We start from the raw sequence: 24,096 nt of genomic DNA on the forward strand, positions 1-24,096 counted from the left end.
TGTAAATAAATTCATTTGTAGATAAACTTTTTTTTTTTAAACAAACTGAGTTAACTGCCAATTCTAAAGTGCAAAATGAAGGCAACTAACTTCCACTGAAAAAAAATATCCATATGATAATGATTCTACGATCACAATGGGCTAACTTCTAAACTACTGTTATTGCCTAGTCTGTCCCCATTCTTCCTCCTCCAGACTTCAGAAAGCACTGGACCCACACAGATAAAATATCACTTGCTTCTCAAAATGGAACACAGTGTCTTGTTTAGAAACCTAGACCAAATATTAGGCAAGAAGGACAACAGTGCTGGTTCTGTTGTGTCTGGATCTTTGGTTTCATATTGGTAGATCAGGGATGGCACTGGTTAAAAATGGTGTGTTTTTGTGGCATTTCACAGGCACGACTAATTAATTCTCCTTCATTCAGAGAAGATAGTGAGGGGATGAGTAATGTTTGCAGACACATATTTCACACGAAGACACATGCTCCTGTAGGTTACTCAAATGCAGAAAAGTTGCCCTTGTCTCTCTTTTATGCAAATACCAACCACAGCCTGATTCTGAGTTGTCTCCCTTCAGAATTTAAACAATAACAACAACAAAAAAGAGTTTTGACCACCATGGAACAAAGACTACTTCTGCTTTCTACTTTCAGCCCAAAATATGGGCTTTCTAAGAAGTGACATGAAAGCCATTCCCAAAAAAAAAAAAAAAAAAAAAAAAAAAGTAAAAATAAATGCTAAAAACAGACAAACCACGCAGTGATTGTTTGGTAGTACTTTTGGCTACAGCACTTGAAATAATCTAAGTTTTTACCAGCTAGACAGAATCCCTTTGTTAGTCATCTAGGCATAAGACACAGGTAAGAGGCCATGTTCAGTAGAAATTACTCTCTCTGTGAAACACAAACAAAAAAAAAATCTGACGTATTTTCATTTTCCATCAACTGAATTTTCGTCTGCAGAACACTGTTTTGGTTGCTTATATCAGTATATCAGTGGGACTTTATCTTCTTTTTTTTTTTTCTTATAAGTTATGAATGGGGACATGTCACTGACACAGGTCCTGTAGGAGATGTGCTTCCTGTAGCACTTCCTGTTCTCTGGAATTACTTCTTTGGTTGAAATACAATTCATCAAGTGCCTGACAAGAAATGTCATTCAGCCAGAAAACTTGTCCATGAAAAGAGTTTGGGCACAAGGGATCTGGGTCACCATGCTTATGAGGCAATGTAGAATTATAAGCACATGCAGTCAAAATGATCCATCATGAAAAATCATGAAAAAATCCACAAAATGTGACATTTCAAATTTCATTGTGATTTGGGATGAAAATAAATATCAGTATATCAGAATACCTCTAGGGACCAGAATTTCACTGTTCACTCAAATCTAATGAAAACAGGAATCCAGGATCTGCTTATCTCAGCTCTTCCTATTTGATAAACATCAAGCAGTCCTGAGTGAAAGATCTTTGCTTCTTACTGCCTTTCAAAGAGTCTGCCTCAGAAGGCCTTATCTCGCCCTGGTTTTGCTCCCTGAAGCATGGTTTGGTAGGTGGAACTCTGATTTAAATCAGCCCCTTCACTACAGGACTAACCAGATAAAGAGTTAAATTAATCTCAGTATTTGGCTCTCAAAAACAGTTCCAGTTTTGCACTCCCTATTTGAATTTTACTGGATTTTCTTCTAAAGAACATTTCTTTGTTGCTTACTTCAGTGGGAGGTTATCTCTTCCCTTTGAAGGTTATATTGTGATTGGCAGAGGGTCAGGAAACTTCAGTCACATTGGCCTGTTACGGAAATACTTTGAAAAATAAATGTGAAAGACAAATGCTAAGTAAAGAGACTCCTTAATCAGCAACAGTTCCATAAGGCTTCAGACCAAGTGAGGTATCCACAAAAGTTTTGTTTACACAGTTTATTAATATAGACATTTGGGAACAATGGGAGATTTTCTGTTGACTTTGACAGTCACTCTCAAGATGTATGAGAGGTTCGCTCTCTGTTGGCAGGATGTTCACAAAACAACAGCCTGAAAAACAAATGCACTATATGGCCACTGTCAAGATTGCATGTAGATTAACAGACTTTTGTTATTAGACAGTGCTGATGGATTCTACTAAGATTTGTTTCACATCCACTAAACTTGTGCTAAAAGTATTACTCTGTTACTATATCTCAGAGTCAACAAGATTAAAACAGTAAAGTTTGAAATATGTTCATTCTCACAAGGGCTAAGATTTCTAATATTCTTATACATTCTAAAATATAATTTCTAGCTTTCTAATTTTTATCTAAATATGCTGGAAAAAAAAGTCCAAGACAGGAACTAAAAGATTAAATCAGGCGTTATATAATCCAAAGTTGGTACACTTTTGTTCCTAAGTACTTGGGGAATGGGCTTTGCACTTTCTGATATACTGTTTCAAATGAATGTATAAGTGGTAGTAATATTAGAAGTGTTATTAACGATAACAAATCTGTCTAGGAGCCTATTCTTTCTGGGTAAATCCATTTTACTCTTATTAACAGCAAAAGGAGATGTGTGTAATCAACTGAAAGGGATGCATCCCTTGAATTTAAAGACTGAGCTGTCCTCATTTGATTCAGTTGACCTTAATAGCCTTGTTTACAGGGAGCCCAATTAGCAGCTGGTTGTAACATACTGTACCATATGTGCTGGATCTCAAAGACACAAGTAGGAGCTTAAGGATGAAGGGTCAGGCTTAACTGTTTTTTTATAATTTTTTTTTTTTCTAGACATTTAAAAAGAAAATGGTAGCAAACAGCAGAATAGTGCAGCTTTTATGGGAAATAACAATTTAAGCAGCAGACCATGCATTTCACTTTCAGTAGGTCAAAACTTTATGTGGTATTTCATACATTTCAGTATTCTGCCCTGTACACCCACTTTCCCCTGCTGCTACCAGGTACAATTAGTCCAATACCATCACTACCAGGAAATCTGCCTTGCTTTTCTTCTCAGGTTCTGCCTGCATGGTATTTTGAAATGTGTGTAAACCTGGGACAAAAAGCTAAACCTACACAAAGCAAATGTTTGGTCCCAGATTATGATTTATTTGGCAGCAAAATGAGAAAAAGATGCTCCTATTTTTTCTTGATTTCATCCACTGACTCTCTCAACCTCATCCCCAATTTATTTTCTGCTCAGTTGTGCCAATGCAACTCTTTATATGGCTGTGCTCTAGGTCAGATCAGCAAAGTGGTATAAAACATTACAAAAGACCTGGAAAAAAAAAAAAAAAAAAAAGATCAGCAGTAATTTTCCCTTTCATTGACTGTCACATTTTTCTTGTATTTGTTAAATGAACAATAGCTTTGGAAAATTATTCTTTCTGGAAATAATTCAATTTCTTGTAGCTACATTTCCATTTCACACTTGTAGTTAGCAGCATAACTTATTTTTCTCATTGCACTCCACAATTTGGGAATTGTAATTAGGGGAATAACACACAGGCAAAATTTCAGTACTAATCCAAAGGTGAAGTCACGGAGTTTTGTTTCCTTTAACTGTATTTCTAAGTACAGAAGACAAGCAGATGTACTGACCTGCAGCTTCCATTCTGGACAGCTGAGGTCTCTCCCACTGGGTAGGTTGGACAAAGAGACTGCTGCTTTCCGTTGTCTACCCAAACCTAGCCTCTGGCACCTCTGAGTACTCAGCAACAGGCTTAGGCTTAATCCTACATTTAATAGAGAAACATGCTATTATTCCACAGGATAGACTTTCAGCTTTTCCAGAAGTGATGGAAGGAATTTCTTTATTCCAAACAAGATTTATAAGGTCCGAAAAGAAAAGTTTAGTACAGGATAGCGATAACCTATTTATGGTTGAAACCACAGTGTGCTAATTCTTACTGTGTCCCCTTATCCTTTCCTCCTGCTGTCTCAGCAGGTCATTAAGGTTCGTAAAGGCACAACAGCTAATCATAGGGGATTGCTGAACTGCATATAGTGCCACACTTGCATGACTCTTAGCTTGGATGAGATTTGCTACACACACCTTGAAGGACAAGAGCAAGATATAAAACTTTTCATCCAATATGAATATGCAAATTTGGTTATATCTGCAGAGAGCTGTTCTGGTAAACTGGACATTTCATCACATACTCAGGACTTTCAGAAGGCAGGGAAACTTTGAGTGAGTAAATCAAAGATTCTGCCAATGTGTGGACATTAACGCAAAGCAAGACTGTGGCTCCATACAGGAGTCATGACACAGCACTGAGGCCCAAAAGGCAGCCCTGGAAGGCCTGACTGGAGCCTGGTCTGCCAGCTGAAGATTTTCTCAGGGTCTGAAGGCAAGAGGTACGGGAAGAAGGCAAATAAAACTTTCAGCAGAAGTATGTGATCAGGCACCTTAAAGAATGGCATTGTCTTCATCAGAAATCTGAACAGGGCAAAAAGTTACATGAGTTAGAAATCCAGTCCTGTACAAAATTAGAGGGATGAATGGGATTTATATCTCTGCCTTGTATAATTTCTTCATGAATGCTGGATTGTTGCTGGCTGACACACAGGACTCATGACATGAAAAAAGCAGCAGGATTTGGGTTATAAAAAGGAAATGTCTGAAAAAAAAATGTAGTGGACATATATGTTCTTTGACTGTGTGATGCTCTACAAATATATGTGGATAAAGAGACCTTGACATAGCAAGAAGCCTAGACTCACTGTAAACTTGTTTCCCTTCTCATACTGCTTTTTTATTATTATTATTATCCCTATTATGTCCCATGAGGCAAAAAATACGTGGACAAAACTTTGAAGATAATTTAGCTCAAGATTAATCAAGAGATGTTTGGAGTTGTTTAGAACATTATTGGATGAAGCAGCCACATAAAGGCAACGATACTTTTTCAGATTGCCTGTTAATAAGGGATTTGACTACTGTCAAGTCATTTGAACTGTGAAACTTGGATACAGAAAACTGCTGAGAACTGCACACATTGCAAAGAGAAACTGAGGCAAAGGGCATGACTGACACTTTTTATAATGCTTGTATTCCTGCTTTTTAAATTAATTTTATTATTTAGAGGGCATTAATACCAACATTTTCAGTCCTTTTATCAGTATCTGAGAGTCCTTTGCAAACTTTAAAACCTTAGTATCTGTAAAACAAAAATGTATTGGAACATTGTCTGGAAGATCTGGGGAGGATTGTGACCACCATTAGCTAGATCTTGATATCTTCCATGGATAAACTTAGCTCCATAGCTGCAAACTGTGGTAGCCATATCTATGGAGTAGATATGTGGTAGTCTGCTGGTAGCCAGTATGGAGTATAGTATTTGCTTGTTTCCCAAGCAGCCTCAAGTTTTGATTTACTCAGCTTTATTTTCTTCTCTTTTTAAACAATTAGCAATTAAATAATTACCCACAGAATAAACTATTTAAACAACTTGTTTCAAAGCAGGAGAAAGGGGAAGGACAGGCAATGCTGGCAACTTAGTAACGTTATATTCATCAGTTTTAGTTTACGATGCACTTTAATTGTCACACAAACTATGTAGTTTGCAAGGTGGTCAGATTAAAAGAAAAGCTGGCTTCGCAGACCTAAATTCTGCAGCATCAATAAAAATTAAAAATCTTATTTTAAACATGATTTATAACCACAGAGAATGCATCAGTGTCAATATATATTTTAAAAGTTCTGATTCATAACACATGACAAGTGACAATTTCTATTAATACCATAACTTTAGTGTATGAATATAAGCTTTCTAATTAATCTGGTGTGAAGGCGTATTTATCTTGTTATGCATCCCATGCAGATCTTTCAATGCCAGGACAGTCAGATCTTCTCAATAAACAAGTAGCATGTATTTGTCAGAGGCAGCCTTTGAAACCTACACAACAACCTGAGTTCACCCAGTTGTTTGTAAAAGCACAGATAACTTTGCATGAGTTTCCTCCTTTGTACTTACGAAGAGAATATATTCAATTCCCTTACAATTTCCAGATGTCTATTAACATACTACCCAGTCTTTGTCCTGTCACAGCCTCTCTGCTTGAAAAACTAGAAAAATTACCTAATGTATAGGAGAAGGACATTGTAGTTTGTTGCTTGTTCAAACTGTGTAGGTTTTGTACATGTAGTAGTAGACATACTCTATAAATAAATATATGCACATATATATACATACATTTTGGGGGGAGTGGCTAACTAAGTAAAGCAGGCTGTGCTCTGCTTAATTATACTTTTTTTTTTACAGCATTGAAATATGTAAGTCAAATCACTGTTATTAGCATTTTAAAATAAATCTTTGTTAATACAGTTCTGAGGAATGAGCTGAGCAATTACTGATGAACATAAAACATTGAAATTTTCTATATTTCACAATCCAGCTGGAAAAATATAGTAAGAAATTAATTCTTTCTACTTCTCAGTTTTCTAAGTGATTAACACTCAGAAGATGAATGGCAACCAGACTAGGTTTCATATGTTCTTCACAAAAATTCTCATTTTTTTTTCATTCATCTAAATGGGTTAAAGCAGACTAGTCTGTCATGATTTGTAAAGGAAGAGATAGTAAGCTGGTTTAAAGAAACAACTGTGCTTAACTCAGCTGTCTTAAAATTATGGGGCAAATTCTCCAGCAGTTATACACATGCTACTTTTATCAGTTTCTGAGGAAGCATATGGCTCTAAGCACAACTCTCATATTTTAATTGCTGCCAAACACACACACACACACATACACGCACGCACACACAATCTTCCTTCCCTTAGTTCAAAGCTAGAATGAAATGGCTCTGAGATTTCAAACATTTTCCTGATCTGACTCAGGGCAAAAAGTTGGAATCTCATAAATTTTCATCTATGTGCATTCCAAACAAAAGCTTGGCTTAATTAAAACATTTTGGTAAGATTTGTTTTGTGTTTTGTTTTGTTTTGTTCTAATTCCTTTTAGGTATTGTGATTTGTCAATGTTTCTTCTGTACAAGAGACCTAAAAAGAGGACAAAAAAGTGATAGTGATATATTGGATATATTGTCCATTTTGATTTTGTTTCACTTCTTTTGGTTTTGAAAGACATAAACTGCAGCTGAACATTTCTGCATTTTTTCATTTAGATGAATTAGCACTTCCTGTTACAGAAGCTCCAATGAAAATCTCCCGATCAGCTGTTACTTCTACTTGGATCAGATTTAAGACTCAGACCTGCTATTTCTTTGCATGGAAGGGATTAAAGTCAATTTCTCTTTTAGTGCTGGGAACAGAAACATGTTTACAGAGCTGGAAGGCCCTGTGGTGCGGTGACTGGAGCAGGGAAAAGTCTGTAGTCTGCATTCTCTTCCTTATTCTGCCACTGGCTGGACGTATAATCCTGAGCAGATTGCGTGTTTTTAATGCCTAAAGGTCAGATCTAGATGCTCGGAGTGTTTTGCTGACAAAAGGATTCCTATTGTGCATATAACCTGCACTGGAAAAACTATTCCTTTGCCAGTATAATTTATTCCAGTCTCTCACAGTTCACGAGTGTGGTTTCCAGGGGCCATACCTCTTTCCCTGTTCCAAAAAAAAGTTACCCAGGCAGAATTTTATGCTGCACATATAACTTAAGTGTCCTCTCGTAAAGCATGGCAGGAATGAGAACTTGGAGAAGCATTTGTGCATGGTGTTATCTTTACTGCTGCTTAATTATTATATTGTTTCTCAGCAGCACCAGGGTACAAGTGGCTGATATTCTAAAGTGACGACCATCACTGTTTAACATTGACAGCAATGAAAGCAGCAGCTGAACAGCACTTTAGGGAGTCAGGATGCTCAAACATAGCACTGCTGTAATTGAGAGCAAGGTACAGCAACTCAGTTGCCTTTGGTTTGCATGAAGCCAAAAACCTGGTAGACCTGGGAAGGAGACTGTTGGAATGTTTTTCTGCCTTTTTTTTTTTTTTTTTTTTGTCATGTTAGGAAGACCTTCAGATCAGTTACACTGATTTCATGTTGTTTTGCTTATTCTTGTATTCTTGTGAGGAAATATAGGCTCAAGTAACAGAATCTGGGCTCTTCCACAACTCTTAAAATACAGCATTTAGACAAGTTTCCAGTAGAGGAATGAGTGTTGTCAACTAGTTAGCACAAGCCATTGGAAAAAATCCCTGAACTCTGCACAGGCAGAATAATTACACACAAATGCATTCGGGAATCCTATGGAAAATGTAGTCCAGTGACCTGGCATGGTTACAGCACAATTTAGCAAGTATGTTAGAACAAATTACTCCTTTTAACCATAAGCCATTCTGTTTCACGCTTTTAATGAAGGCCTGTGCCACACACTAGAATACTTCTCACCTCATTACTACTCATAAAAAGCAATGATCCATTCAAAGGCTCCTCATATCTCCCATATGAGATGTAAAAGAGCCCACTCTTTTTCAGTCTGGTACAAGAGAGAAGAACGTCTTCTCTTCTCCAGCCTTTGATGTTGATCATTAGGATGTTTACTAGATAAAAGAACCAAAAAATTAATCTTTATAACTTCACTGCTGTCGTGTGCTAGAGTTCTTCCTCCCTGCCGCTGGTTCCCTACTTATACATGTAAATCTCCTGCTGTTTAGAGAAGTGAAAGGGTTTCAAGATTTCTCATAAGCAATTATTTTTCTCTCTCCGTGTGCATGAATGTATCTATATATAAAAAAGTATACAAAGAAAGGAAAAAAATGGTGAAGAAAGAGAAATATCCATTGAACTTGAAAAATATAATAAGACAGTAAAATACAAACTATGGGCTGAATAGCAATTAAATGAGACATACTGTCTGATAAGCAAGTTTAAAAAAATAATCAGGCCTGAATTTAAGCTAGTTGTTACACAAACACATGCACAAATACCACACACATACTGCATGTTGTTTTGTGGCAAAGGTTCAAACAAGGGCAAAGGTGCAAACTTCATTTTCTCCAGGAAGAATATTCTTATTTATAAGTTGTAAGTCCATATCTAATGCTTTATTTTTGCTTTTGCTAGAAATATTCCAACAGAGGACTTTATTCTGGCAGCAGTTCTACTCTTTCAGTACATCTCAGCACTTTGAATACTCTGAATACTTTGAAACAGATTCTCCAATGCCTACTCCAGCACCAGTATGGCAAGAGACCCGCTCACAGGCATTGCATGGAGTGACTCAGGGTCACCCAGCATCTTCTCTGCCAACATGCTTCCCCCACCCCAGCCCCTGCAATGGGAGGACAAAGGTTGGGAGGTAGTTTGGCTGTATCAGGAGGATACTCAGCTCTGGCGCTGTCAGTGGAAACAACCCAACCTCAAATCCATCAGCACAATTACTGATTTAATTGCCCTCTAACCAAGCACAGTCAGAGGCACCTGGAGTTCTTTAATAGTTTTTAATTAGTAAGGATCTTCTTATTTGAATGATGTCCACTGAACCAAACCAGAACCACAAGCTTGAAAATTTCATATAACAAATATGAAATACAGAAATGCCTAAGGGCTGGGCAGGGCGGGACATGTCCTAGCCTAGTGTAGCTATAGCGAGGTATGTTGTTGTAGCTATAACGAGGTATGTTATGAGACTTACTGATGCATGGAGAAGCAAGAGGGCTCATCTCCACCAGACAGGCAGGATCTAGGCTGAAAATGAAGACCTGCCATTCTCACTGAGACTAGCAGTTTGTTTAACCTCAGATCCTGCTCCAGCCAGTGTGTGCTGCTTCAAAGGAATACGCACGCTACCCTATAACCACCAAATGTAATACTCTGAGTAATAATCTGCCTACAGGAGAAGTTTCCCTCCTAATCTCAAGCAGTTAGTTATGCCAGGAGGCTTGAATATTTTAAATCCCCTGTATCTTATCCTAGGTAAGTATGGATGTTTTATTATCTGTATAAACGTCTAATCACATTTAAGTTCTGGAAAGCCTATCTTCAAAGTGTTGTAGCGGCATTAACTGATCATCCCTTAAAAGGGGAGGTGGGTAAGTATGCTGTTGCCATCTCTCCCTTTTCTTAAATATACAAAAAGTAAAGTATGGAGTGCCTCAGTTCTGTGCCCAAAGCCAAACAATGACTGAATATAAAAACCAGAGTTAAAATACCAGAGTTCATGATTCATAGCCCTCTATACATGCAATAGGCCACAAAGTTCACAATGTATATTGTTCACATTTAACTAGGAAAAGTGAGGGCAGTGTTATCTTGATTAGTTCCTGCTTATTGACAACTTTATTGCGATTCATTAAAAATATCATTTGGTAATAGCATGCCTATGACTTCTTGATGTCTTTCACTAGAGGCAGCCCAGACAGACTGCGTTAAATCTGTGATGACCCTTCATAATTTCAGTGCAGGCTGTGTTAAAAGAACACAAATGATGACACAGTACCTTTTGAATAAGTACAGCCAGTGTTGCATTGCTGTCTAGCGCCACTCACAATAGGGTCTTGGTGAGCTCAGAAACTCTGTAAACTACCATAATAATAAAATAAGCATGGAAAAGACAAAAAATACACTTAATTTTAGCTTTCTTAACTCTTTCAGTCACCTAATGCAAAATCATAGGTGATGATATCAAACACCAAGAAACACTTAAGCCATACTGCTTCTAAATTAAATTGGTAATCTCCAGGCACTTATTCAGAAACATGAGCTAGCTTGAAATATTTTGAATATTTTATTGCTGCATCGAAGAAGTGACAATACCCTAGGAAGATCAGAACAAAATAATCTTTTACAAGCAAGTGACCTCTGGAATAACAACTATGCAGATTTGTTTTATTTGGAAACTTAAATCAATATACACATACCTGGTTAGGAAATAAACTATCTTGAAAACAGAATCCTGCTAGTGAGTTACTAAAAGAGAAGAAGACAGAATTGTATTGGCATCAGACATGTTGACAGTGTTATTCAAACTTCTCAGTATTCTCTTGCATGCATAAATTTGGCTCTTGTTTATAAATGCCTTTTAGATATAATTCACAACTCCTGTTAGCCTAACCTGTTGATTGTAAAATCTGTCCAAAAAACATCAGAGAACAATTTGTTCTGCCATAAATACTTCTTGATAACAAACACAGTCATGGCATTTACATCTGCATTTGAAAATCTACACTTATTTCATAATCTGGTGGTGAGAATGACAAAGACGCAAACAGCATAAGCTTGAATAGTTTCCAATCACAATTGTAAATCACTGGTAAATGAAAAAAAAAAGTAAATAAATCCCCCAAAGCCAGTGAAACTACTGGCTAATGTTCCCCTCTGCTTTTGGTATCTATTAGACTTCAATAAATAGCTAGATCAGGGTAGACTGATGAAAAATGTTTAAGAAAAAAGACATCAACAATTTCCTTTCAACTTTACCATAGCTCAGTAGTATAAGATCCCAAGAAAAAGAACTTTCCAAACCTGTTGTTTCAAAAACAGTACATTAAGGTCTTAGCCTATTTTTTTTTTACAGCTGACATATGTGTATATTATTTTGTAACAAAGAAATCTGTCAGCTGTATTGGACTGTTTATTACTTTGACAACTTCATTTTGACTTTTTCAGCATGATTTGCCAAGATTAGCTTTTATTTACAGGGTTTTATGTTCTAAGATGAGGTGAAAGTAAGAACAGCAAATATATCTTTTTCCCTGACATCTCTAATAATTTTACCTGGTCAAATGTTTGGATACATAGAGCTGCAGTAAAAATGCATGATTAGTACACTCCCCTGTGGTTTATGAACAGAAAGCATGTGTTGGGCTTACACACAGGCTGTGATTTACTCACAGTCTCATATAAAGGTATTTGCTCTGTCTCTCCAGTGTCTTTAGTGCCCTTTTCTCATTAAAGAAGACAGATACCAACAGATAATGAAATGAGTCTGTTCTGCAAAATACAGATCTGGCTTTTGAAGCAAACATACTGACCAAAGTACTCAGAAGACAACTTTCAAGAATGTTCTTACAAGAGGAAAATGTGCTGTGATTACAAAGATTATTTGTGGCCCTCATTATACAAAATGCCACAATGATGGATTTTGTAGTATTGGATAAAAGTATTAGCAGAAATAGTTCTTTAATCTGTTTTCAGGATATGGATTTGAGGTTTCAAGCATGGCATAAAATGATAATTCACTGTATAACCATCAGCATGAACTGTATTTTAACAAAGGCTTCAGAAACTTCAGTTTCCATAAAACAACGCAGAATAAACTCAGGGCTAACAACTGAGAAGCCTGTAGGATAACAGTTTAATTCAACCCATCCTGTAGGAGTGTAGATGGTAGGTTTTTATCACGAAATTTGCTATTTTAAAACATATGTGCCAAAAACATCTTTTGCATCAGATTGCTGTTCATGATAAAGCTACTTGTTTTTACTTAGTGCACAGCAAATGGAGTAAGATATTAATTTGAACAAAAGCAGCTCTGCCTCAAATGCTCTTTTTTATGAGTTTCATTAAATTGCTGGATTTATTTTAGTCTTATTAGTCTTATATCTAGTCTTATTTAGTCTCTTTCCAGATTGGTGCAGAACTGAGAGGTTTCCAGGAGCAGCATGTGCACGGCAAGAAGCATATCACTGCCTCAGTAGATGGCACCCTTCTCTCTGACAGAGGAGCCAGCCTTCAGCCTGCTGCAGGTACCTGAGGCACAACAGAAATAATCAGCAAGCTACACAGCCAAGACTACCACGACTTTTCAGCAAGGGCTGAAACTACCCCTGAGGGCGGGCATGTCCCATGTGAGATGTGCAAGCACTGTGAGAAAACCCCATCAGCTCCACAAAGATCAGTGGGACCACTCACAGGACAGCAAGGTAGCCACAAGGATAAGCCCTTACTAGAGGTCCCTTTGGGGCAAAAAGTAATCTAATTATGGCTATAAAACATTCAGTACATGGCTTAGTATAACCTATATACACTGTTTAGGATTCAGGCCTTATTCAGTTATACTGTTCTGTTTTCTAAAGAGTACTCAGTGCTGCAAATTTAAGAAGATGGCAATACATCAGCTTGTTTGCAGCTTCTGATTTGCTGATTACAAGAGCTAACAACCTTTAAAAAAGGGCTGAATTATTATGACAATGTTGGGGCTTACTAACAATCAAAGGAAGTCTTCCACTCATCACTGGTTTACTGCAGATTTAAAATTAGTCTCTCTTTAAACAAAAATAATCTTAGAAATAAAATAGATGTGTAATTAATTATCATTTATTTTCTGCTGGCTTTATTGCACTCTATATGTACCACTCACAGTTTTTTGTTGTTGTTGTTTTGTTTTTGTTTTGTTTTGAATTCTGAGATACTATAGAGCTAATGCCTTCGTGAAGGAGGTGTATAAAATAATCAATAGTTTATGATCATCTGGTATTAGTAATAAGTGCCATGACAGGTTATATGTAAAGTAAGCACATTTTCAAAATAAAAAAGGGGCACTTTTGTGGCAGTATTTTCTAGTCGTGAAATACTCAAGTGCTCTGCATTCTGGCTTCTTGCTTTGATCTGCTCTGCCTGGGTCAGAGAAGCTTCACCTGGATTAGATCAAAGAAAGTCTGAGTAATGCTTCTTCCTCCTGAACCTCCCTCTCTTCCACTTCCCTCTTCTCTATGGTGCTAGAAATCACAAAATGAAGGGAAACAAAGGCATCCCTCTCCCATAGGCCACATCTCCTCCAATCCCCAGTGCAGAATTTTATGTCTTCATCAGACCAGCCCGTCAGGGTGCAAGTCTTGCATAGTGGGGCTGCCACGCAGCAAGCTGTGATGAGCTTCAGACAGTGAGCGCAAGGACACACACACTGTACCGACAACTTAGTGGAGCTAGGATTGCTGTGATTAATTTCAGGGAAGCAATTGAGTTCAGAGGGACTACTTGTGGCACATAAAATTAGCCACACTGTCTCTGCTATCAGAGTGAAAGAGTATTATCATTTTTTTTTTGTGCAAATATACAGTCTATAGGAGCAGAGGGCCAAAAGATGGAGATGAAGGTTGCCATTAATAAAGCAATAATAAATAAATAAGTAAACATAAAATAAATTCTGGGAATGAAAATGTGAAAAATTGAAATTTTAAGCAACTATAAAGGCTTCAAATACCACAACCAATTAAAAACCTAGCCCTGTTTTAATGAAATAAATTATGATATCTGGTCTCTTTCATTATTTTTTTTTAAAGTATACGTAAAAAAATGTAATGAATAAATTAATCTCAGCTTTCCAATGAAATAATGAAACAGGCCAAGTGACTCTAAAAATGCAAATATTCTACTAGAAAATCAAATTAAATACATTTTTGGGAAGAAGGAGGGAATTAAAAAAAAATCTTCAAACAAAAGATATTGTTTTAATAATTATTGCAGGAAAATTGTCTAGAAAATAATAGATTTGCTAAAAAAAATCTCCTTTCTAGAAAACAAATTGGTAAAAAGACCCACTCTGACATATCTCTGTGTTTGCTATTATGAATGCCAAGTAAAACTGAGGTTTACTCAAATGAGAGAAAAAGAGTAATACTATTAGGGTGCTTCTGATCTGTGGAAAAAAAAAAAAAAGTAGAAATTTCTATAAAATTGCTTTGAAATGCCTTTGCTCCAGTCAGTTATCTGATAGCTTGGCTGCTGTTGATACATACCAGGTATGTCCTGCTGACATTTCCTCAGCTTCAAGGACGCATCAGTGTGATGTGGCAACGCGGGGCAGCTGCGGCTGCTGGGCCAGCAGCGAAGCAGTTAACTATGAGAGAGGGGACTGTCTGCAGCAGTGGGAACTGTCAGAAGGTTTGCCCCAGTTTTAGCGAGGGGAGTGGCAAGAAATGGCCCTTGCTTTAGCTCAGCTGGTGGGAAAGACAAGCTTTCTTTATATCAGTAAGTGACTATATTTCAGGGCGTCATTCGAAAAACATCCTGCAATGCTAATGTGCAAATAATTTATAGGTAGTAGTTAATACATATAAATCACAGAGAACAGTGACTTAAAGTTGTTTTTGTCTTGCTTATACATGTAATTTCAAACTTCAGAATGTACATACATTTTAAAAATCCTTCAAAATTATGAATTTAAGCCACAGGACCAAACTTTGCTCAGGTCTGTACCAGTGGATCCTGGGAAGCTCCATTGCAGTCAACACCAGAATTTGGTACATCCTACCTCAGGAGCCATTTGGTCTAAATAGATATTGTGAGATTAATCATCATTAACCTTGTAGCTTTGAAATGACAGTTAGGAACATAGAAATTGCAAGTATAGGTACGAAATTGCATGTTCCAGAGTGATACAAAAGACACTTGCAAATGTTTCATTTACAAAAATGTTTTGGACGTCTCTGGCCTAGAAGGCACAGACTCATTTGGAAGTCAGCAGACCACTCAGGTTGTTCCTGGGCTACTATTGCTAATTTTTGCAGCACATCCACTTTTCCTGAAATGTTTATTCTGGCTTCCCCTTTTCTGCAAGGGATGGAGGACGTAGAGCTCTTCCCATGCCTGATCTGAAAAATGTTCAAAAGCAAATTGTACTTTAACTGAAGTTTATCTAAAAGATGATTGAAAGCAGTGGGGACTGTAACTGTCAGGGAACTCAGGCTGACTTCCACTATAGAAATCCCTAGGTCTTGCTGGTTCAATAGTAACTTTTTTTCTATAAAATGAGATTTGTTAATTTTCTCTAAAAGTAATTTCAAAGGAGATAAACTGCCATACTTCTTAGAATAAATTTAATAAACAACATTTTGACATCTATGGAATACATATCACTGACAAAAAAAATCATTTCCATGTAAGAAATAATATTTATACCAAGGTATGAATGGATTACTTAGACTCTGAGTGAAAACTTAGTGAGACAGAGACAAGGGATGTCTTATAATGATCACTCAAAAATATTTCCACAGCAATCATTTTGTTACAAACATCTTTTTCAACTTCCTATCACAAAACGCAGTTTACTACTTCATTTACTTCTTACACTTAAAGAATTATTTCAGCTGTTCTAATGATATCATTTAAAGGCCTCAGGAAGATCTTGCTTATCCCCAGTGTTAACATCCTTTACCTACATATGATAAACATATAGCAGATGTCTGAACACTCCCCAGTTGGATATACAGACCTAATAGCAGAGTATATACCTTACATATTTGCATTTGCTTCAAATGTATATATACATAATTGGAAATTGTGGAATAATTCATGGTTTTACCATCAGTTCTACCTCAGAACTGTAAAATTCTGTAAATTTCTGATATAGAAACCCTGTGCTTATTACAGCTAACAGCAAACACATAAAATACATAAGCATTCCAGAGAATAAGGATCAAATCCAGAATACCTCCCTGTTGGATTTCATCAGTTTTGCAATTCTAGGTCTCCAGCAGCCCATGCTCACCTGGAGATTATCAGGCCATTCTCCAAACAAAGGAGAGATGGGGACTTGAAAATTCTTAAGGCTGGGGTAGACAGTAGTCCAGCTCTTCCTCTCAGCAAGTGCCCTAAACAATCAGCTGCAGCTTACAAAATGTTTTGGGTACCTTTTCTGACCTGTCCTTAGGAGAAATTGGTGGTTCTGTTTTCCAGACGTCAGTGGTTGTCAAACAAAGACCTGAAATAAAGGTCCAGAAGCTCAAATACAAGCCACTTCTTGGAAATGCCCATGTATAGTCATGGTATAATCATGAGCTCTTTCCTTGGTGTATGTCAGCTAAAGCTCCAGAGGACATTTGTGCTGCTTTAAGGAGTTGCAGGGTCCTGAAAACACACTCACGGAGTCCGCATTTTTTTTTCCAAAAAGGAAAAAACAATAATGATTTTTGTAATTTCTCTTGACTGGTGACTGATATGTCATCAGGCAATAAAAGTGTTGCTTTAGTATTTTCATGTGGTGAAGTAATCAGTGTAGTTCAATGGTACCTCCACAATTCAGATCTCTAGATTCAAGTAGTCGGAGTTTGCAAAGCTTTGGCTGGTCCTGAGTTTCACTTTGGGCTTCAGGTTTTGTCCACTGGCTGATGGAAAGAGGCAAACAAGGGCTTGCATCATTTCCAGTCTCAACTACTCATGAGTGCAGAGGCTACCTTTGATTCCTGATGTGGGTCTACTGCTGCCATTGTGTATTATACAATAAACTGTTTACATAGCAGCCTTTTGTTACAAGTTTTAAATCTTCTCAGGCTGCCAGTTTGAGGCTGAGTCTGCCAGCTGGCAGACAGAGAGGTGCTTGTGCTCCAACTGTTGGAGGTAATTAACAGCCCGAACTGTCAGAAGGTGACAGCCGGCAGAAAGTTCCTGCCCTGGGGTCACAGCTGGATTCTGGCAACTTGCTCCTTGATTTACCAGTAAAACTAATAACGTAAGTAATATTGGTATTAAATTATAAAACAAGGGAGACTGAGCCCAAGTTAGGTTTTCTACCTCCAAATTAACTGGCAAAGAAAATTAGCATTAATATTTTGAAGCAAATAAGCAAGATTAACTCACTTTTTGGGGGGAAAAAATAATAGTCTGCTAAAAATTGGGGAGCGCATAAATATTAGGATGGTTGCAGACCACAATACTGCTGGATTGACATTTTCCTGAAATTGTAGAAAATTAAACTAATATCTAGTATTAGTAATCTGGGCAATGATTATTGGCCACAAACTTTTAATTTAAGTACTATACTCAAAATGTCACATTAGATTTACATTTGCAGCAAATAACTGGCTACGAATGGAAATTTAGAAAATGTTATTTTTGCTGAAATAAATACTTATTTCTTTAAAAATATATTACTAATTTTTCAGATATTGAGGCATGTGCTTAACTTCAACTTTAAGTAAGAGCATAAATACAGTGGAGTCAACAAGTCATAAAGCGTTCCTTTTTTTTTTTTTTTTTTTTTTTACTGGCAGCCAAAGTACTAATTCTTGCTTCTTATAGTCTATGGCAGAAAAAAAGAACATCTTTGGATAGTCACATGTTAAGATGTTAAGATGCAAATGATATTAGTATTTGTGTGTGTTTGCCCTTTGAAATCATAGAATCTGATGACAATGACACTGCCAATGTAGTTAATGCTGCTTATGATTAGAGATATTTTTCCCACTTGAGTTTTGTTTCTTAATGTTAAATATATGCTTCTGTAACTTTCTGGTTACTCAGGATGGATAGATGTTTTGCACTGTGTGTGTCCAAATAATTAATCCTTACTCCATCAGACCCAGCAGAAGCAATTAGAGGGGTTTAAAGTTTTTGTTCTCCATAACTCCTGATACTTTTAAAGTGTCAAATGCCACAGGAATATCTCATAGAAATTAAATTTAACAATATGTTTTCTTAAATTTCTTTATTTAATGAGCTCTTAACCAATGTTTCAGAGTTTTCAGTTTAGGGGAACAAAGACAGCTGAGCACAAGAACCCTATGGCCGCAATTCATTGCAACATTACGAAACCAAAAGAAAGGTTTTAAAAAATGTTATAGAAGTAATTTAAATTAAAAGAAAAAAAAAGTTTTATAACTGATGTCTTTTTATGGCAATGAATTTCTTAACAATGTTTATTGGTCAAGAAGCTATTCTGTTTGTAGAAAACATTTCCTTATGTTTTGACCAGCCTGATATGGTGAAAGAACTTTTCATATCAGTGTGCCTTTTATCTATATGATATCCTACAGCTATCTTCATCTACAATAAGGTGGTGTAAATTGACTTTGAGGAAGCTATAATGATTGATGTTAGCTGAACATTTGGCCAAGATGTTAATTTGGATTGAACTGTCAGTTACGGGAAAATAAAATTCTTTATCTGTATTTTGGCTCTTACAGTGGTTCATACCAGTGGTTCATCCCAGGAAGGTTTAAGATTTTTTCCTATATCCTTGAATGATAACCAGTAAAGGAGCACAGTGATATTTTCCTACACTACCTTCACATACTCATCTGACAACTAAGTTCTAGTTGTGCTGTCCCTTTTTACCCAAACTTTGATGCGTGAATAATGATGAATTAGTCTATTCCCATTTATGAAGTGCTTTGATATGCAAGAGAAGTACTACTAAATTACTCCTAAAAAGTAAAAATGCCTGAAATAATAAGCATTCTGTATAGTAACTCTTATCAGAAATAAGTACACATTTCAGAAGCCACCAGGAATGTTAACAGACTGCACATATTAGAATCCACAAAAGGTTTAAAAAAAAAAAAAAAAAACACTGCTTTAACCTTCTGTTATATGTTTGTGTCTGTTGCCAGTTATACTCTGGACTCTTGCCTCCTTCATGATAATGGACAAGATATGATGTCTCCCTCTTTGCTGGTGTAGGTTTCCTTGTGCATACTCAGGTCTTTATCCAGCCTGAAGGCAGGCCGCTGTCAGTGTCCACCTCAGCACTAGGACTGAGCTGGCTCAAGGTACACATAGAAAACTCCTGAATGTGTGCTGGAGTTTAACCAATTGTATATGCTCCATAAAAAGCTATCGATCCTGAATGCATGAGTTTCCTGAGGAGTGCTCTACACTTCTCTTTGTAACTTTCAGAAAGCTGGGGAACAAGTGGGGATTGAGTAAATTACCTTTTTTAAGAAACCACATCTTGGTATGGATCAGCCCTCAATTCTTAGGGCCATTGAAAGATCACCTCTGAAAATTTTACTAGCATTTATAATTATGTCATGTTTCAATATAATTTTTTTTAACACCTGATTCCACACACCTTTAACTTTATGGAAGATTTCTCATAGATAGCAAAAGCAACAAGATCAAACCCTAAGGGAATATTAACCAGACAAAAAAAAAAATTCTATTTGAATAATGTTAGCTTATAAATAAGCTCTCAGCCCATGTATTCATCCATTTCACAAAACTGAGAAAAACTTTTGAGAAACTTTTCTTTCCAAACTTGTAACACAGCCTGTGAAGTACAATTCAATGAAAGAAATAATTATGAGAAAAATGAGAAAAGTGAATGATTTGAAAATTAAAATTAGAAGAAAAGAAAAAAGTAAAAATTACTGTTGAAGTTATACTTAGAAAGTCCAAATTGAATGCAAGTTTCCTTCAGCTACAGAGACACAGACTTCACACTGAGAGTTCAGCCTTCAGTCCACATAGGATTCTTTACAGAGAAATATGGATTAACCCACTAATAGTAATAGAAGCAATGCATACAGTCCAAGAAGCCCTTAAATAGAAGTAAAAGAGCAATAAACCCCCAAAGGTGGGACTTCAAACTAAAAACTGCTAAGGAGCTGAAAACAGAAAATATTTAAAGGCTGTTTAAAAAATGACTTCATTAATAAACCAGTAGTACTCTGCATTCAGACTCTCAGTATCTTCCATCTATCCATAGATTACCCTTATTTGTTTCAAAACTTTAATTTCTAAGGTGCACTAGTCAAAATTTTTGTGACATACTCCTTGACTGAAATATTCTTCCTTTCATAGTTCCTGAAGATAATGATTTTAACAGTTCATGCTGTTACCAATTAAACATTTATATTCCACCATTATAGTTCCCTTTCTATCACTTTTTCCTCCATTCTGGTCTACCCTTTGCTAAAGAACTCACATCTATGGACAGCAGATGTTGCATGATATAAATTAAGCTTGCAGAATATTAGCTCCTTGATATTACCTGAATCCTAAATCTACCAATATTGCATGCTGTAGTCATGCTGTAGACTTGACTCCTCTCCAGCACTGCCCTGGGACTAGCACAGTTAACTGCAGAACTTGTCTTCACAAATGAAACTTACCCAGTGGTTCCAGGCAGGTAGATCTCCTCCTAGTAACTACATTTTGAGAAACACAGTGCAGATTTTTGGTCAGGGGATAAGTTTGTGAAAGGGAAAATAGAGAAAGGACATAAGAGGATGTATTCTTATTTTTTACCAAGAGGGAGAAAACAGTTGAGATTGTGAAGGTGCAAAGGAATCTTAGTTTGCAACTTGAGAAAGCAACTCTCATTCAATTTTAATTCTGAGCTTTGACAGTGAAGAAGTATGCCTCAACTGTGATGTTTACAATGATCTGAAAATCAAAAAGTAATTATACTTTCTTATGATAAATATGCAAAAATAACACGATGTAGGAAAAAAAGTCAGAAAGGTGGAGACATTACACAGTCAGTACCAGGCCCATGAAGTGTAAAAATGTAACATAAGAAGTTATTCTGTAAATCTATATTATTAGTAGGAGAAGACTTAAACGAACAATCAGCCTGATAGTCAATAGGGATGAAAAGTAATAGTACTAGATAAAGCCAAGAAGGGTTCAATACTCTTTTGATTCATGCCTCATGAAAAATACTTACCTGAGATCACACAGATTCTGTGATTAGCATTAACAACAGGGTAAAACCTCAACCTGCACTGAGTTATAAAGGACTTCTTGTAGTTTGTGCCTGAATAAAATCCAATGGGTATTTACAGAAGTGGCAAAGTAATCCTGGTATTATTACAAATTAGAGAATCAGCAGACATCAAGGTTCTGGAGCTCCAAAAAAAAAAAAGAAAGAAAAAAGAAAAAAAAAAGACAGATGTGGTGATTACTCCCAAAAGGAGAAAGGGAGAGTCAGGGAACCACCCTAGAAGAGCTAGCCTGACTTCAGACCACTGAAAAATAAAGAAGACATCTATTTTTAAGCACTTAAAAGATTAATCAGTGAAAAGTAATGTCTAAAAATAAGGTACCTAGTAAAAAGCAAGCTAATTCCCTTCTGTGACAGGGAACAAGCCTCAGAAGTAGAATAGAGAAGGAGTAGATGTGCTGTGTCTTCACTTCATTAAAACATTTAATAGCATCTTGCATATAACCTCACTGGAGAAAGAGGTTTTTTTTTTTTTTAAAAAAAAAAAAAAAGGAAATTATCTTTTCTACCCAACACTAGACTGCAGAAGACACTGGAAATCAGTGTAGGGTATCAGCTAGGGTTCTACTGAGATCTGTCTTGAGTCTGATACTGTGTAGTCATTTCATTAATGGCCTGGATGGTACAACAGGCAGTAAGTTTATTAAATTCTTATGTGATATGAAGCTGGGAGGAGTACAAGCATTTTGGAGGACAAGGTTAGAATTCAAAATAAGCTTGACATAATGGGAGAAATAGGCTATAATAAATAGAAAGCAATTCAATCAAGACAAATAAAACATTTAAGCAGGAACAATCCGCTTCACAAATACTGGATGAGAAATGACTTGTTTAGATAGCAATCCTACAGAAATGTATCTGGATGTTATAGTGTATCACATGAGTCAAAACTATCCTAACATTTCAATAAAGCAAATATCTTAATGAGAAGTAGAACCATAAGAGTTGTTTGTAAAGCACCCAGCTTTGCAATTGCCCTCTCAAGATTGATCAAAGCTCATCATCCAGAAAATGATCAGCAGTTAATGAAATGCAAATTTCAAGGAACAGATATACTGGATTATTTTAGAAGGAAAAAAAAAAAAAAAAGAAAGGAGACATGACGTAGTGATGTAAAATGTCACTGCAAAGATGATATTAAATTACTTTCCATGCCTACAAATAGGAAGGAAAATAAGTAATAAGGTTAATTTGCAGTAAGGGTATTTACCTTGGAATTTTATTCCTATTATCCCTCTGTAAGGGTAGATTACATGAGCAGGTTGTGGGATCTCCATTTCTGGAGTTTTAAAAGACTAGTCTAGGCCAACTTCTGTCAGGAATGTTTTAGATATAGTTTATTTATAGAAATAGTTTGGAGACCAGACTATATGACCTCTGAGGGTCTCTTCTAGCTTCACTTTTTATGAAAATGTGGCTGTAACCTGAATAGTTGAATACACATAGTAAGTACCTTTCTGAAACGTACAATTTGCTTTATGGATTTCGAATTAAAACAAGAAGTCATGCAAATTCTTACTGGAACTGAAAGAACTGTGTAAGAGTAAATTATGTACAGTCCTGGATTAGTAAAAAGGATTGCTCATCCAAAGACCTTGAACTCTGTACAGTGTGAAAATGGCAGCTAGAACAAATTCATAGGGCCAAGTTGTAATCCCACCGCAGTCAGGAGCAAAACTCTTATTGATTTCAGAGGGACTAATACTTGGCTAGTCTCTTTTTAAGATCTGGCATGAAATAATACAAAATATGCCACATGCCTGTCATTATTAAACTGATATAAGCAAATTTAAGCATTTCACATTAATATCTTCTTGTCAGATTGTCATTTGATGGAATTCAGTATGACCAGTTTGACAAAGCAAAATGCTACTAGCTAAGTAAATCTATCTGCAAGAAATATTTATGAAGAACTCTGAAATCTGAATTCCCTATCGCCTCTATCTCTTTACAAAATTGTATAAATGAGGAAATAGCACCAAAGACCTATTAGTAATAGTTATTTCCTAATTGCAGTGGGAAGCATCCTGCATGTTTAAATAAATATTGTTAACTCTGACCTCTTGGTTTGCCAGGACTGATAAGGCAATTGTTTGACCTATATGAAGCACATACAGTATGCATGGACTGAAAGCAGCAGGAAAACAGGAAACAATAAATCAGAAATTAGAGCACTGATTGTTGTAGCTAATTACATCAGACTTCTGCTTAATTTCTCACTCTGTCATTCTAACCTGATTTTCTTTCCAACAGACTTTGCAAATTGCTGGTGTCACGTACATACAGCAAATAATAATCTTTAGTTACTATGATTGACAAATGAATGAGAAAGAGAACATAGTTTATTATAGAAGAATGAACTGTGACACACACCAGATACCTGCTCAGATGCTTTTTTAATTCACTTACCTAGATATGCTGCATGATACATTTTGCCAGGACCACAGGTTTTGGCATCACAACGGCTTAATTGAATTTGTGGCATGGTTTGATAATGCTGGGCAAAGAAGAAAAAATGAGTCCATAAAATGAGAAAAATGGCATAGATTGATTTCCAGAGCAAGAGAGATAAAGTGGTAACTAGAAAATTTAAATCAATTCTGAAAATAATATGCTTAGAATTAGGCAGATTAATCAGCATGTTGTTTAATCTTGACGTTATTGTCCTCATACTGCACATCAGATTAACTTGGTGTCCTTATTATTCTCTCTTTTTGCATTACTCCACTTCCAAACTATACTATCTTTCTTAGACACATTTCACCACTGCCACCAGC

General features: G+C 36.3%; 1 long non-coding RNA gene across 2 annotated transcripts; it reads right to left on the minus strand.

Annotated features, from left to right (window-relative positions):
• Positions 1-1,921: 1,921 nt before the first annotated feature.
• LOC310899226 lies at positions 1,922-14,895 on the minus strand. Of its 2 annotated transcripts, XR_014584095.1 has the most exons (5): positions 14,613-14,895; positions 10,794-10,842; positions 10,373-10,455; positions 3,573-3,706; positions 1,922-3,249 (listed from the first exon to the last, which is right to left on the minus strand). It is a non-coding gene; the product is annotated as an uncharacterized lncRNA (long non-coding RNA). The 2 variants fall into 2 exon arrangements; XR_014584096.1 differs by having other exon boundaries at positions 10,794-14,895.
• Positions 14,896-24,096: the final 9,201 nt, after the last annotated feature.

The sequence above is a fragment of the Anser anser genome (genome assembly GCF_964211835.1).
Source record: "Anser anser genome assembly, chromosome: 4".
Taxonomy (NCBI): Eukaryota; Metazoa; Chordata; class Aves; order Anseriformes; family Anatidae; genus Anser; species Anser anser.